This window comes from Amphiura filiformis, chromosome 14 (assembly GCF_039555335.1).
Source record: "Amphiura filiformis chromosome 14, Afil_fr2py, whole genome shotgun sequence".
Classification (NCBI taxonomy): domain Eukaryota; kingdom Metazoa; phylum Echinodermata; class Ophiuroidea; order Amphilepidida; family Amphiuridae; genus Amphiura; species Amphiura filiformis.
In genome coordinates this window covers 60,445,008-60,459,735 of record NC_092641.1, presented here as the reverse complement: position 1 = coordinate 60,459,735, position 14,728 = coordinate 60,445,008, and the positions used below count along the sequence as shown (strand labels likewise).

Below are 14,728 nucleotides of genomic sequence, written 5' to 3'. Positions count from 1 at the left end.
AGAACACGACAGAATGTGAACAGACGACAAAGAATGTGAACAGACGACAGAATGTGAACAGACGACAGTATGTGAACAGATGATGTGAACAGATGACAGAATGTGAACGGACAGATGACAGAATGTGAACAGATAGCAGAATGTGAACAGATGACAGAATGTGAACAGATAGCAGAATGTGAACAGATGACAGAATGTGAACAGATGACAGAATGTGAACAGATGACAGAATGTGAACAGAATGCCAAGCCTATTTCTATATTTAGTATTTCATAAACAAAATTTCAACTAATATGTTGCACACAACACAACGTCACCATCAGCAGTCAAAATGTCCAAACTCAAGAAAATACAGTGTCACAGCATTGATCTTGAATCTTCAATGTCACTATACATTAAGATGAACTACAGCATTGCAGGTGCACTGCATGTTCTTGCAGTACCAACTTCATGCCAACCCAGTTACATCTGACCAGTATCAACTACATCTCTACAAATTGCCGACTGACCAAATTAAACTTTCTAGTACCATCTTCACAACTTTTCAACCAGTTTCAAATCTACTCTTCTTGTTCACAAGGTAAGTAAGCATCTGGTTATCATATTTGTATGCCTTTCGCTTTAGCTAAAGGTATGTCGGAGGGAATCGTGACTTGGCAGTTTACACTCAAATATTGAGACAAATAAAGTTGACACACAAGAGGGATGGTATGAGTTATATAAAGAAATCCCAAGGCTTCACCCCATGCACATGAATTTTCTCATTTAATAATTACAGCTGGACTCTACAAGTATACTGAGAGCTGGCTCTGTTTTTAATCTCTTGAAAAAGAAAGGTCATTACTCTTGTCTTTTCAAAACGTTTTTAACTTTATTTATACCATTTGTATTTTACATACATGTATTACCCCAATTGGATGTTGTTTCACATTTTCCCTGTTTTTACTTTGTCCATTGCTAATGTGACCGAGTTGTATCCTTTTGGATCCATCCATGGTTCCATGTTAAAATGGCATTTCCTGTTTTTATATTTAAAATGGTCAGACAAAATACATTGGATTTGCTCACCAAAACTATTTCAATCCTGTTATATGTAAGATATAAATATTGATGGGACTAAATTTCTAATGTCTCCATTTTCCTATTTCCATGTTTTTGGGTGTTTTTTTTTTCTACAGGTAGTCCTGCATGGGAAATCATCTTAAAATTTCACTGCAAATTGGAAACTAACTATATTATTCAAGACCATTAAGAAGTATCACCATAAACAATCAAAAAAAGTTAATTCACGATGACACAGCTGTCATTAGTATGCTAAGAAAGCATCAATCCTAACTCCTCTTTGTCAGTACACACTAAGGTGGACAAGAGCATTGCAGAAGCACTACTTGCAGTACCATGTCTCCCCAATTACATCTGTAGCCAGTATAAACTACATCTCTATCAATCGCAGACAGTACCAACTTCGTGACAACTCAATTACATCAGAGCATCTCTACAACTTTTCAACCAGTTTCAAATCTACTCTTCTTGTTCACAAGGTAAGTAAGTATCTGGTTACCATATTTGTATGCCTTTCGCTTCAGCCTTAAGGCCCATGCTTATTTACTAGTGTACAGCCTTCTCCAGCCTAGCTGCAGCCACAATGTATTGAATGAAGGATCCCCCAGCCAAACTGCCCACTGGTAATTAGGTATGGGCCCTGCTCACCGACATTAACAGTTATTATGTCCGCAATAGTCATTCAGTATATACCTATATCTGTGTGTACAGCTACCTCAGTATGTTGTGGCATGCTGTTTGTATACGTACTGCGCCTCCATAAGGTGCTTTCTTTTATATAACCATTACATTTTTTCTTCCAAAAACACAACAAAACGACACATTTAAATGGCACATGAATTTCACTTCGTCTTCAGTCTCAATACCAAACCAAACCACAACAAACAGTATACTTTGACAATTTTAGGATATTAGTATTGCTCCTGATAATAACATGTAATTAATCATTTTATTTCAATGTCCAGGTGCAGCAGTAATACGGAGGATACTGGCTTTATGGCACAATTCTTAAAAGACAGAAGATGATGATTTGGAAATCAAAAGCTGCCATCTGTTATCTGTCGTTTTCATTCAAAACTTTCCCAACATGTTGCCAGACTGAAATGGCAACAATTCAACTTTGAAGAAAAATCTTTGTTGACGGTGAACATTTTATGAGAACTTAAATACTTGCATAGTAATTTCTGTGGTGCATCAACTAACTACATGCATAGTGCACTAGTAAATGTGTGCTCCAATTATAAATACAATAAGGACCTCAACAAGTGACACTGACATTTGATGCATACAAGTGCAATGCACTACTAAGCATACCTTACAATCTATAAAAGTAGAATTAAGGCACTATTCTTTGGTTCACATCAAGTTAGGTAGTGACGTTAATGTCTTTTTAGCAATTGTGCCACGCTAACCACCCTTGTGCGTAATGCGTTCTGTGCAATTAACTTAACACACACGATTCAATACTGAGCCCACCAAAATACGCACTACATCACTACCAAACTTGAGGCAAACCAATGTGTACTGAAGGTTACTAGTCCAACATATGGTTCGCTAGCCCGCAAAAATAATAACATGGTTCAGGTAAGTTTAAGTGACCGCTTATGGGTTCGAATTCCAACCAGCCTAATCATGAAGCTCCCGTGGCCAAGTGGTTAAGGTCCTGGGTTCTGATTCCCGGCGGGATCACTTTTTCTACTTGTCTCCTTTATTATTTGTGACAGCGAACCTGATGAAAAATAATGTTTATTTATATAATTCCCGTCGCTCATGCCACTGTTTTTCCGGGTTATGGTTCATTTTAGTCCAAAAATATATTTGCTTAGACAACCCTATTTTTTATTCGGACTAGCAAATCTTAGGACTAACGACCCACACTTTTTCCTCAGATTAGTGACACTTATAACTACCACACCTTGGGATTAGCTGATGTATGATGTAGAGTAATTGTAGACCAAAATGTTTACCGGCTGATCCATAGTGTAAGGTGTACCTTAAGGGTAGATGAGGTATTGTTGGTTGTAGCAACCAAAAAAATCTATTGTCATTATCTAAATCAATATACTATTGAAAAATAACACCTTGATATTTTGCATTCTACAAATTATATACTTCGAAAACTTGCTTAATTTAATATTGCTAATGAGTTATGTACGAATAGTGTTATTGTTTCAGCCCTTTTTACAACATAACTCAAGAACCACAGGACCTACAAAAGTATATCTCTGATTTGAATTCTTCTACACGCTTGCGATGAATTGAGCAATGCAATATTTCCCAAAGCTCACTACTATTCGCAATTTCAAATAGCTGCTAAAACCTTAATGCCATTAATTAAAAGTTGACTGCCATAAAATGATGAGTTTTCACTTCAAGGATTTAGAACCAGAATGCAATCACTGCCCCATAGACATCTTGAGGGCCCCAAGAAGCTAAAGCAAGGGGGTTAACCGCTTAAAGGGACACTCCGTTTTGGGCTTAAAGGGGTATTCCGTGATTTTTAATTACATTTTTTTAGTCGGTATACTAATAGCATTTTAGCATTAAACATATTACGGGGTGTCATGATGGATTAAGAGTGTCATGGTGGGTTAAGGGGGTTAGGGTGGGAAACACAGGCATAGATATTCGTGTTTGCTCAAACACAACTGTGCCATCTAGTCTTCTCCTTCTCCTTCTTCTCCTTCTTCTCCTCCTTCTCACCCTTCATATTGACAGGGCTATCTCCAAAACTACAAGGGCCACAGGGCTCATATATGGCACACATAGTGGCCCTACCCCGTAGATGTGCCTTTTGCCCATTTCGGCCCCATAGGTCAAAGGTCACGGGCCCCAGGGGCCCAAATGTAAAAATACAAAGCATGCCGTTTCTCATCAAATAAAGCAGCAGCCTCAGGGCCCTGAGTTGGTGCACTGATAGCCCCAGGAGTACTCTATATTTACATGTATACATGAGCCCCATATGTCATATATTATGGGCCCCAGGGCCCCAAATGTTAAAAAAGGGGCAACAGTTTGACAAGGTTAGCTGTGAAACTACAAGGGCACTAGGGCTCATATGTGGCACACGTATGGGCCCGAACTTGTAGATATGCATTTTACCAATTATGGCCCCAGATTTTTTTAAGGCTAGGGGCCCAGAGGCCCAAATGTTAAAACAAAGGGCCGGCCGTTTCTCAGCAAATAAAGTAGCTACAGGGCTCAGATTTGGTACACAGATAGGTTTTCAGTGTAGGGTGATGGAACAGCCATTAAAGGACACTCCGTTTTGGGATTAAAGGGGTATTCGGATTTTTTGATTTTTTTTTTTTGATTTTTTTTTGTATGGAACATGTTTGTTGCATTATTTAAGGAGGAGCGCCCTCAAGCGTTTACACAGCAAATGCAATTAAAGGGCTATTATTTGATTTTTAATTAATTAATTAATTTTAATTTTTTTGTTGGTATACTGATAGCCCTTTTAGAATATGGGGTGTCAGTGGGTGTTAGGGTGATGGAACAGCCATTAAAGGGACACTCCGTTTTGTGATTAAAGGGGTATTCAGATTTTTGGATTTTTTTTTTGGATTTTTTTTTTTTGTATGGAGCGTGTTTGTTGCATTATTTAAGGAGGAGTGCCCTCAAGCGTTTACACAGCAAATGCAATTAAAGGGTTATTATTTGATTTTTAATTAATTAATTAATTTTAATTTTTTTTTTGGTATACTGATAGCCCTTTTAGAATATGGGGTGTCAGTGGGTGTTAGGGTGATGGAACAGCCATTAAAGGGACACTCCGTTTTGGGATTAAAGGGGTATTCAGATTTTTTTTTTTTTTTTTTTTTTTTTTATTTTTTTTTGTATGGAACATGTTTGTTGCATTATTTAAGGAGCAGCGCCCTCAAGCGTTTACACAGCAAATGCAATTAAAGGGGTATTATTTGATTTTTAATTAATTTATCTATTTCAATTTTTTTGTTGGTATACTGATAGCCCTTTTAGAACATGGGGTGTCATGATGGATTAAGAGTGTCATGGTGGGTTAAGGGGGTTAGGGTGGGAAACACAGGCATAGATATTCGTGTTTGGTCAAACACAACTGTGCCATCTAGTTATCTATGCCTGTGGAACATGGCATAGATATTCTCCTTATGCTCTTTAGTCTTCTCCGTTTCCTTCTTCTCCTTTTCCTCCTTCTCACTCTTCACATTGACAGGGCTATCTCCAAAACTACAAGGACCCCAGGGCTCATATTTGGCACACTTATTGGCCCTACCCTGTAGATGTGCCTTTTGCCCATTTTGGCCCCATAGGCCAAAGGCCACAGGCCCCAGGGGCCCAAATGTAAAAATACAAAGCATGCCATTTCTCATCAAATAAAGCAGCCTCAGGGCCCTGAATTGGTGCACTGATAGCCCCAGGGGTACTCTATATTTACAGGTATACATGAGCCCCATATGTCATATTTTTTGGGCCCCAGGGCCCCAAATGTTAAAATAAGGGGCAACAGTTTGACAAGGTTAGCTGTAAAACTACAAGGGCACTAGGGCTCACATGTGGCACACGTATGGGCCCGAACTTGTAGATATGCATTTTGCCAATTTTGGCCCTAAATTGTTAAGGCTAGGGGCCCCAGAGGCCCAAATGTTAAAACAAAGGGCCGGCCGTTTCTCAGCAAATGAAGTAGCTACAGCGCTCAGATTTGGTACACTAATTGATCTTTAGCATTATATTTTTATATGAATATAATAGCCCCATATGTCACATAATATGGGCCCAGGGCCCCAATTGTTAAAACATAGGGCAGATGCAATTAAAGGGGTATTCCTTGATTTTCAATTTAATATTTTAGTCAGTATACTGATAGCCCTTTTAGAATCAAACATATTCCGGATTAGTATGGTAGGTTAAGGACCGAGGGGGTGGGGGGTGTTAGGGTGATGGAACAGCCATTAAAGGGACACTTTGTTTTAGGATTAAAGGAGTATTCAGAATTTTTGATTTTTTTTTTTTTGATTTTTTTTGTATGGAATATGTTTGTTGCATTATTTAAGGAGGAGCGCCCTGAAGCGTTTACACAGCAAATGCAATTAAAGGGGTATTATTTGATTTTTAATTAATTTATTTATTTTAATTTTTTTCGTTGGTATACTGATAGCCCTTTTAGAATATGGGTTGTCATGATGGATTAAGAGTGTCATGGTGGGTTAAGGGGGTTAGGGTGGGAAACACAGGCATAGATATTCGTGTTTGGTCAAACACAACTGTGCCATCTAGTTCTCCTTCTCCTTCTTCTCACGCTTCATATTAACAGGACTATCTCCAAAACTACAAGGGCCCCATGGCTCATATTTGGCACACTTAATGGCCCTACCCCATAGATGTGCCTTTTGCCCATTTTGGCCCCATAGGTCAAAGGTCACGGGCCCCAGGGGCCCAAATGTAAAAATACAAAGCATGCCGTTTCTCATCAAATAAAGCAGCCTCAGGGCCCTGAGTTGGTGCACTGATAGCCCCAGGAGTACTCTATATTTACATGTATACATGAGCCCCATATGTCATATATTATGGGCCCCAGGGCCCCAAATGTTAAAAAAAGGGGCAACAGTTTGACAAGGTTAGCTGTGAAACTACAAGGGCACTAGGGCTCATATGTGGCACACGTATGGGCCCGAACTTGTAGATATGCTTTTACCAATTATGGCCCCAGATTTTTAAGGCTAGGGGCCCAGAGGCACAAATGTTAAAACAAAGGGCCGGCCGTTTCTCAGCAAATAAAGTAGCTACAGGGCTCAGATTTGGTACACAGATAGGTTTTCAGTGTAGGGTGATGGAACAGCCATTAAGGGACACTCCGTTTTGGGATTAAAGGGTATTCAGATTTTGTGATTTTTTTTTTTTTTTTTTTTTGTATGGAACATGTTTGTTGCATTATTTAAGGAGGAGCGCCCTCAAGCGTTTACACAGCAAATGCAATTAAAGGGCTATTATTTGATTTTTAATTAATTAATTAATTATAATTTTTTTTTTAGTATACTGATAGCCCTTTTAGAATATGGGGTGTCAGTGGCGGTGTTAGTGTGATGGAACAGCCATTAAAGGGACACTCCGTTTTGGGATTAAAGGGTATTCAGATTTTTGATTTTTTTTTTTTGATTTTTTTTTGTATGGAACGTGTTTGTTGCATTATTTAAGGAGGAGCGCCCTCAAGCGTTTACACAGCAAATGCAATTAAAGGGCTATTATTTGATTTTTAATTAATTTATTTATTTCAATTTTTTTCGTTGGTATACTGATAGCCCTTTTAGAACATGTTGTGTCATGATGGATTAAGAGTGTCATGGTGGGTTAAGGGGGTTAGGGTGGGAAACACAGGCATAGATATTCGTGTTTGGTCAAACACAACTGTGCCATCTAGTCTCCTCCTTCTCCTCCATCAAACACATCATTCTGACAAGGCTAGCGCTAAAACTACAAAGGCCCCAGGGCCCATATGTGGTACACTTATGGGCCCTACCCTGAGATGTGCCTTTTGCCCATCTCGGCCCCAGAGGTCAAAGGGCACGGGCCCCAGGGGCCCAAATGTAAAAACACAAACCATGCCGTTTCTCATCAGATGAAGCAGCCTCAGGGCCGTGAGTTGGTACACTGATAGCCCCAAGGGTACTCTATAAAAACAAGTATACTTGAGCCCCATATGTTATATATTATGGGCCCCAGGGCCCCAAATGTTAAAAAATAAGGGGCAACAGATTGACAAGGCTAGCTCTAAAGCTATAATGGCACTAGGGCTCATATGTGGCACATGTATAAGCCCTAAATTGTAGATGTGCCTTTTGCCCATTTTGGCCCTAGATGTTCAAGGCTAGGGGCCCCAGAGGCCCAAATGTTAAAACAAAGGGCCGGCCGTTTCTCAGCAAATAAAGTAGCTACAGGGTTCAGATTTGGTACACTAATAGGTCTTAAGCATTATATTGTTATATGTATATATGAGCCCCATGTGTCACACAACATGGGCCCCAGGGCCCCAAACGCTAAAAAATAGGGCTGGCCGTTACTCGGTAAATAAAGCAGCTACAATGCCCAGCTTGAGTCTACTGATAGAACTAGAGAATTATACTTAAACATATATACATGAGCCTCATAAGTCAAAAATTATGGGCCCCAGGGCCCCACATGTTAAAACAAAGGGCGGGCCATTTCTCGTCAATTAAAGCAGCTTTAGGGCTCAGAGTTTGTACACAGATTGCACCTGAGAATTACATTGTTATATGTACATATGAGCCCCACATATTACATAATATGGGCCCCAGGGCCCCAAACGCTAAAACATAGGGCGGCCATTACTCAGTAAATAAAGCAGCTACAGCGCCCAGCTTGAGTCTACTGATAACACTAGAGAATTATACTTTAACATATGTACATGGGCCTCAGAAGTCAAATATTATGGGCCCCAGGGCCCCAAATGTTAAAACAAATGGCGGCCGTTTCTCATCAAATAAAGCAGCTTCCGGGCTCAGAATTTGTACACAGATAGCACCTGAGAATTATATTGTTACTAACATACACCCACCCACCCCAAACACGTAAGACAGATCCGTATTATAATATTATATGATGGTAATTGGAAATACCAGCGTGAAGCGTTAAGGCTGTTCCAGTTAAATTACATACCCATTGGCTGTTCCATTTAATTTACATACTCCCTCTGAAATGGCCCCAGAATAGGCTGTTCCGTTTAATTTACATACTCCCTCTGAAATAGCTGTTCCATTTAAATTACATACTCCTTCCGAACAGTTTTCCCTAGAGAGACGACTCCCAAGCGAGGGGACTTTTTACAATTTCTTTATTATGCGTGCTACGACAGTGCAACCTACATTCAATTAAAGCTTGTGACTTGGGCTTTCACTTTTTACACATTTTCTGAACAATTGGGCGAGTTTTTACAATTTGTTTATTTTAAGTCCTCAGCAAATAAGGACTGTAAGTTTGGGTACACCGATAACATGCGGGTATAGCCGTATTTGTGTACAAATATATAGCCTTCTAGTTAAGATCTGTGGCCAAACTTCCCCAAATTGACTTTTCACAAATGTCTGCAAAAGTTGACACATCTGTGTGTACAGAATGGAATATAAATTTAGAAATCTGTTAATCTGATAATAGCACTAATTATAGACAATTTAAAATAATAAAGGTAGGTTGAAGGTCCAAACAGTGTTGCCAAAACTTTTCAGTTCCAAGGCGCAGTGAATTGGCTCGCCAGGCCGTGATGAATGACTGTCAAGTAGCCCAATTTTTAACAACTCCCAAAAAAGTGCTCAATTTTGGATATTTGGGCAGTTTTACCCAAAATTTGAATGTAAATGACCCAATTAGGCGGTAAAGCACATGACCTCCGATACTTACTGGGAGCTTTACTGACCAATTGATCAATAAATGGTCACAAATCCATTGTTATTTGCAATTTGGATCTTCAGACTCTTAAAATAATAAATGGAAAGGAAAATATGGCATGCCATGGCCTGACACTTGCAAAAGTATCCCAAATGTAACCATGTAGCAGCATGGTTTTCAAAACAGTGACAAATAATTGCCAAGTAGCCCAATTAGGCCTCTAAAATGCGGCGTTGGCAACTCTGGGTCCAAAGATTCAAGACTGTAGGTAGGTGTAAATTGCAAAATTATAAAATCAATAAATACACAATGTATGGAAACACCAAAGTTCACCATTTAAGGGCGACAACAACAAACAAAGAAAGAAGGCACAAATCCTGGGGGGGGGACTGGTCATTGACAAGGGGTATCATGCGTGGCCAAAAATTCACGTATAAAGGGTCTTTTTTCATGATGGTAAATAAGCTACTGTTTTATTTTTTTTGCCAGCTAGCGATCAACACGCTTTTTATTTTTCAACACACATTTTACAATATCAAGCATAAAAGTGATACAATACTCAAGCCCACACATTTTCTAAGATTCAAGAAATTCATAACCCATGCTTTCTAAAGTGTGGGTTACACACTTCGGCCTACAAAAATGCTGTCAAAACATTTGACTTCCTTTTCTCTATTTTCTTTTCTTCATTGTTTTTTCTTACAGTTTTATCATTTTTTTTTCCATTTAATTCCCCTCTCAGGCTCTCTGATCCCTAAATAATGTAACGTTTAGTACATGTATAATATGGAATTTTAAAATAACTCAGGGTTCTGCCCTAGCATCATGGGAAATTGGACTTCAAGTTCAAGTAGTATTAAAGGGAATTTTGCTTAGGGTGTTGAAAATAAATGTTTTATTTGCCTAGGGGTAAAAAATGGCCAATACTTGTTTAGGGTTGGAAATTACGCTTGTTATACTTGTTTAGGGATGTATTTTCTGTCCTTGCATTGTTTAGGGTGCTTTTTGAAACTCCATGGCTACGCATGATACCCCCTTGCCAATGACCAGTGCCCCCCACCCCCAAATAACTTTTTCTAAAAAAAGGAACAAATCCACCAAATAGAATTTGCAAAGGGCAACATAACAAATTGTTGATTACTGTAATATCATCAATTTGTTATGTTGTCTCTAGAATTAAAATTAGTTTAAACTTGACATTTTGCAACTGACCATACATTTAGGTTTTAGTTGAAGATTAGACTCTACACATGTGTGCCCTTTTTAACGCTGTCGGAATCACCTTTGATTTGAACATATCAGCTTCAGTTACCTGGCTCAATTGGCTGTCTGACTGTCCAAAATGTCACCTAGTAATGGTATATTCGTCTCAGGTAGAAGTCATTGGTGAGTCCTCAGGTTGAATGCATGTTGTATTAGTAACTGATATAGGCAGGATTTATTACACTGCATTCAAGGATTTATTAGACTGCATTCAAGATAATTAGCACCTGGATGCATGCATTATTTATAGAGCAGAAGTGGGGCACTTCTTTTGTAATATAATGAATTTTAAAAATAAACACTTTTAAAATTTTTGATGTGACAGTAATTCAGAATTAACAATTTTGAGTGAACTGAAATGTACTTATAGCACTTGTAGAACGAGGCCCACAGCCAGGGGGAAGATGTTCCCTATCCCCAAACCCGGGCCCCAAACCTCCGCCCCTACACTGCAAATTTGCTTGTTTTAAAAACCCATATTTTGTAAACATGGCGCACCCAAATGACTTTGATCAATAGGGGATTCATTTTGAAAAGAATGTACAACTTTTGGGGGACTTCATCTCCCTGTCGCACAAGTGAGACGTGCAGCACTGACGCCTGGAATAGAATTACTTAATTCCTGGCTATGGGTCTCTGTAGAACAAATGGCACATTTATACAACTACTGAATGCCCTGAAATCTGTGTTATGATTTACATAAATTTGTAACCAATTTTATGCTAAAACTGACAGATTGTGCTGGAATGTAAGTTTATCAGTTATAGAAACAAAATATTTATATCCACAGAGGGTTGCTTGCAATGCTATTTTGGTTCACTATTTTGGACAGCCATCAGGGTCAGAAATTAGGACAAATATTTTGAAAATTCATAAAAATTTGAACGCTCTACGCTCTTATTCGGCACTATATGTTTCCACATCATTGTGTTCACATATCGTCGCTGGACAGGAAAAACCTGTGTGTCCTTTGCCCCTGAACATGTTTTTAAAAGCAAAACCTCCCATGTAACCTGTTGGCTGTTTTGTTTTAAACATGTTTAGGGGCCACAAGCACATAGGAGGTTTTTCCTGCTCAACAACGATATTAGTTTAAATTCTGTCAAATATTAACCAAAAAAGACCGGTCTGTTGGTTCTGCTGCAATAAATAGGTCAATTTACAGCTCATTTACAACACGGCAGAAGAACAAACTCCGGGAACCAAATGATACGAAACTCATCGGTATGTCTTGGTACCTTTATACTACATTGTACTTTAAAAAAAATAGATGGCATATATTTTAGCAGATAGATTTGAGAGGAATTTAGTTGTTTAGTAATTGTACCAAATTAGGAGGAGATACGTAGAAGATAGCGATAGCCTTAAACATATGGCCATTCTCATGCATGTTTACCAACTCAGTTTAATACTGTGTCTTGGGTCTGTTGGCCATTTTACTGCAACCAGGAGACTACATGTAGGAGAGAGTAGGAACATTCTTGATTGGAATTATATTTCTGGCATGAGGATGGCAAGAACGCCTACATGTACATGTAATGACACTATGAGGATGTTTACCAGTGGTGACAATTACTGAAGAAGGTGTAAAAAACCTTTTTATTTTACCTCACCTAATGTAGGAAGAGAGTCAAAACCTTAACAAGTGGAATCTATATCTTGACCATGGAGATGGTTTTCAGTTGTATTGTGAATGAAACTTACGAGTTGCATCAACCAGTTATTTGGTGAAAGAAGTTATACCACAATAGCCGGCCCGACAGATCTCAAAGTTTCATGGGGAAAATAGCACCATCAGTTGTGACAATTACTGAATGAGGGTTTTGAAAACCTTTTTACTACATGGATTTCAATTTGCTACCCAATGATAATGGTGCCGAGGTATTTTGATGCAACGGCACACCAGAGTTGTGACATATATTACAACTTATATCTAGGTCTGGATACATCTTAAAACCTCTGTTCTCTGGGATGTAAAACAGAAAATTGTGGAAATTTCACATACAGAATATTCTACCCGTAATCATTACAATGGAATACCGGCCAATAGCAGCCACCTCAATACCCATAGACTGTCGACCGAGGTATCCGAGTGCCTCGTCCGATAGCAATCTCAACATATCTATTCAGTCTAGCCTATCAGCGTCTGTTCCTCGTCGTGGGCATGTCCGACACCATAGTGCTGGGTCTGGGAGCTCTGCATCCAGCATCCACCGTCATTCTCCATGTTCTCTAAAACATAGGGCGTACAAATTGCGCAGTCCGCAAATCGGGAGACATATGCGAAAAATTCTGAACGGACATGCTGATGGCAATAGAAAACAGTAAGTGTATAGTATTTGTCAAATGGTGACATTATAAAATATAGAAATATGATGAAAAAGTATATTTTTGTAGGTTAATTCTGTGATTTGTTTTGCAGGAAGGGGAGCGATGGACACCATAAAAAGTCGTTCTTCAAAAGGTCGGTGTCCTTACAGAATTTTGACTTTAAGAGGTCGGTTGTATTTTTGTTGCTTTTGCCATCATTATCATCGTCATCGTCATTCTTGCGGATTAGAATTAGATACTCATTTCTTCACGGTGAGGGTATCATTATCATACTATACAGGGACTGCATTTTGAGGAGAGCGAGAGCAATTACTCTCTTCTGCTCTCCTTACATCTGATATAAGATAGTGATTTTTAGCTCTCCTTAGTTGACCATGCTTTCTGTACATTCTATTGTAAATGCTCTAAACAGCTCTCCTTGAACTTTGAAGGCTCCAGAAAAGCTTTTTAATGCTCTCCTGAAATTCCAAAAGACAGTCCCTGACTATAGCATGGCAAGACTGAATGTGGTACTTGCCCTTTGGTAATGGAGAGTTGTTCAGTTACCAAGTTATTACCCCGGGGTTATTACCAGCTGAGGAGCCTCATCACAACCATGGAGCTCTCCGGTTGGAGATTGCTTCAAAAGCTGTGTCTTTGAGCTACATAGGGCGTTTCAAATCTCACACCACCAAATCAGAGTCCCATAGAGATATGTGCTAAATTTGCCTTAAGAAAACATCATTTTTCTTCACAGGAGCGACTCAGTTTTAAGCGACAGCTATGATGGTTGAAATCAGCCCTTGCCTGATCCCTCTGGCTGGGAAAAAATATAGGTTGACCGTCATTATTTTTTACGACTGGCCCTCAAAGTCTCGATGTCTGGGAATTTCCTATTTTTCAGGCAAAACCATGCCGGTGTTTCTGTAAAGAAAAGGCTGCTTAAAATCATTAAAAGTTATTCGATCTCTCCCATCTGTGGTACACTTGCAGGAATTAATATTACAAATCATGACCAATCCAAACTTGGCTAAAATTATGCAAATTTCTGCTCATTTTAATGCTTAAATTCAGAATCAATGGGTTTTTCTGAGAAGTGTAATTCAAGGGCGCACTACCATATATACTATTTGGTGGTGTGAAATCTGAATGATGCAACATGTTTCTGATTATCCTTAATTTCAGACTATTTTAATCTAATTAACTTATTTTTAGCATAATTTGAGCAAGAAGCTGGTTAAAAATTTTTTTTCAAGCAGAATCATTGTGTCTGTGACATCTGCTATCTACTGAAGATAGCATTGTGATTACCATGTTAAAAATTCACCAAGACTTAGGCTTTCAGCAATTTACAGTCAAGAGGGACAAGTAACCAGGCAGACACACAAAAACAAAGAAGAACATGACCACAATGTCTGAATTATAAGTGTTGAATTATATGGCCTATTAGTGAAATCTTAAGTCTACCCCCCCCATAAGCTTACCTGATCCATGGACACATTTTATGAGCTCCAACCAGTGCCCTAGCCCACGTGCCACCATATACTGATGTCTTCTACATCTGGCACTGAGTCATTGCATACCATCATGATTGTAAACATTACCTGGGTTACCAGTAGTGGAATCATAAGCTTAACCTACCCCCCCACCAACACACAAACCGTAAGCTTACCTGATCCAGGCGCCTATTTCATGAGTTCCGACCAGTACCCTA

General features: G+C 39.0%; 1 protein-coding gene and 1 long non-coding RNA gene across 2 annotated transcripts in view; both read left to right on the top strand.

The window, feature by feature from the left end:
• Window positions 1-14,728, top strand: part of LOC140170396 (protein Aster-B-like) — a 114,505-nt gene that overhangs the window by 58,357 nt on the left and 41,420 nt on the right. The window lies entirely within an intron of this gene.
• LOC140170394 (uncharacterized) lies at window positions 12-2,446 on the top strand. The gene is made up of 3 exons (XR_011861535.1): window positions 12-580; window positions 1,179-1,541; window positions 2,028-2,446. It is a non-coding gene; the product is annotated as an uncharacterized lncRNA (long non-coding RNA).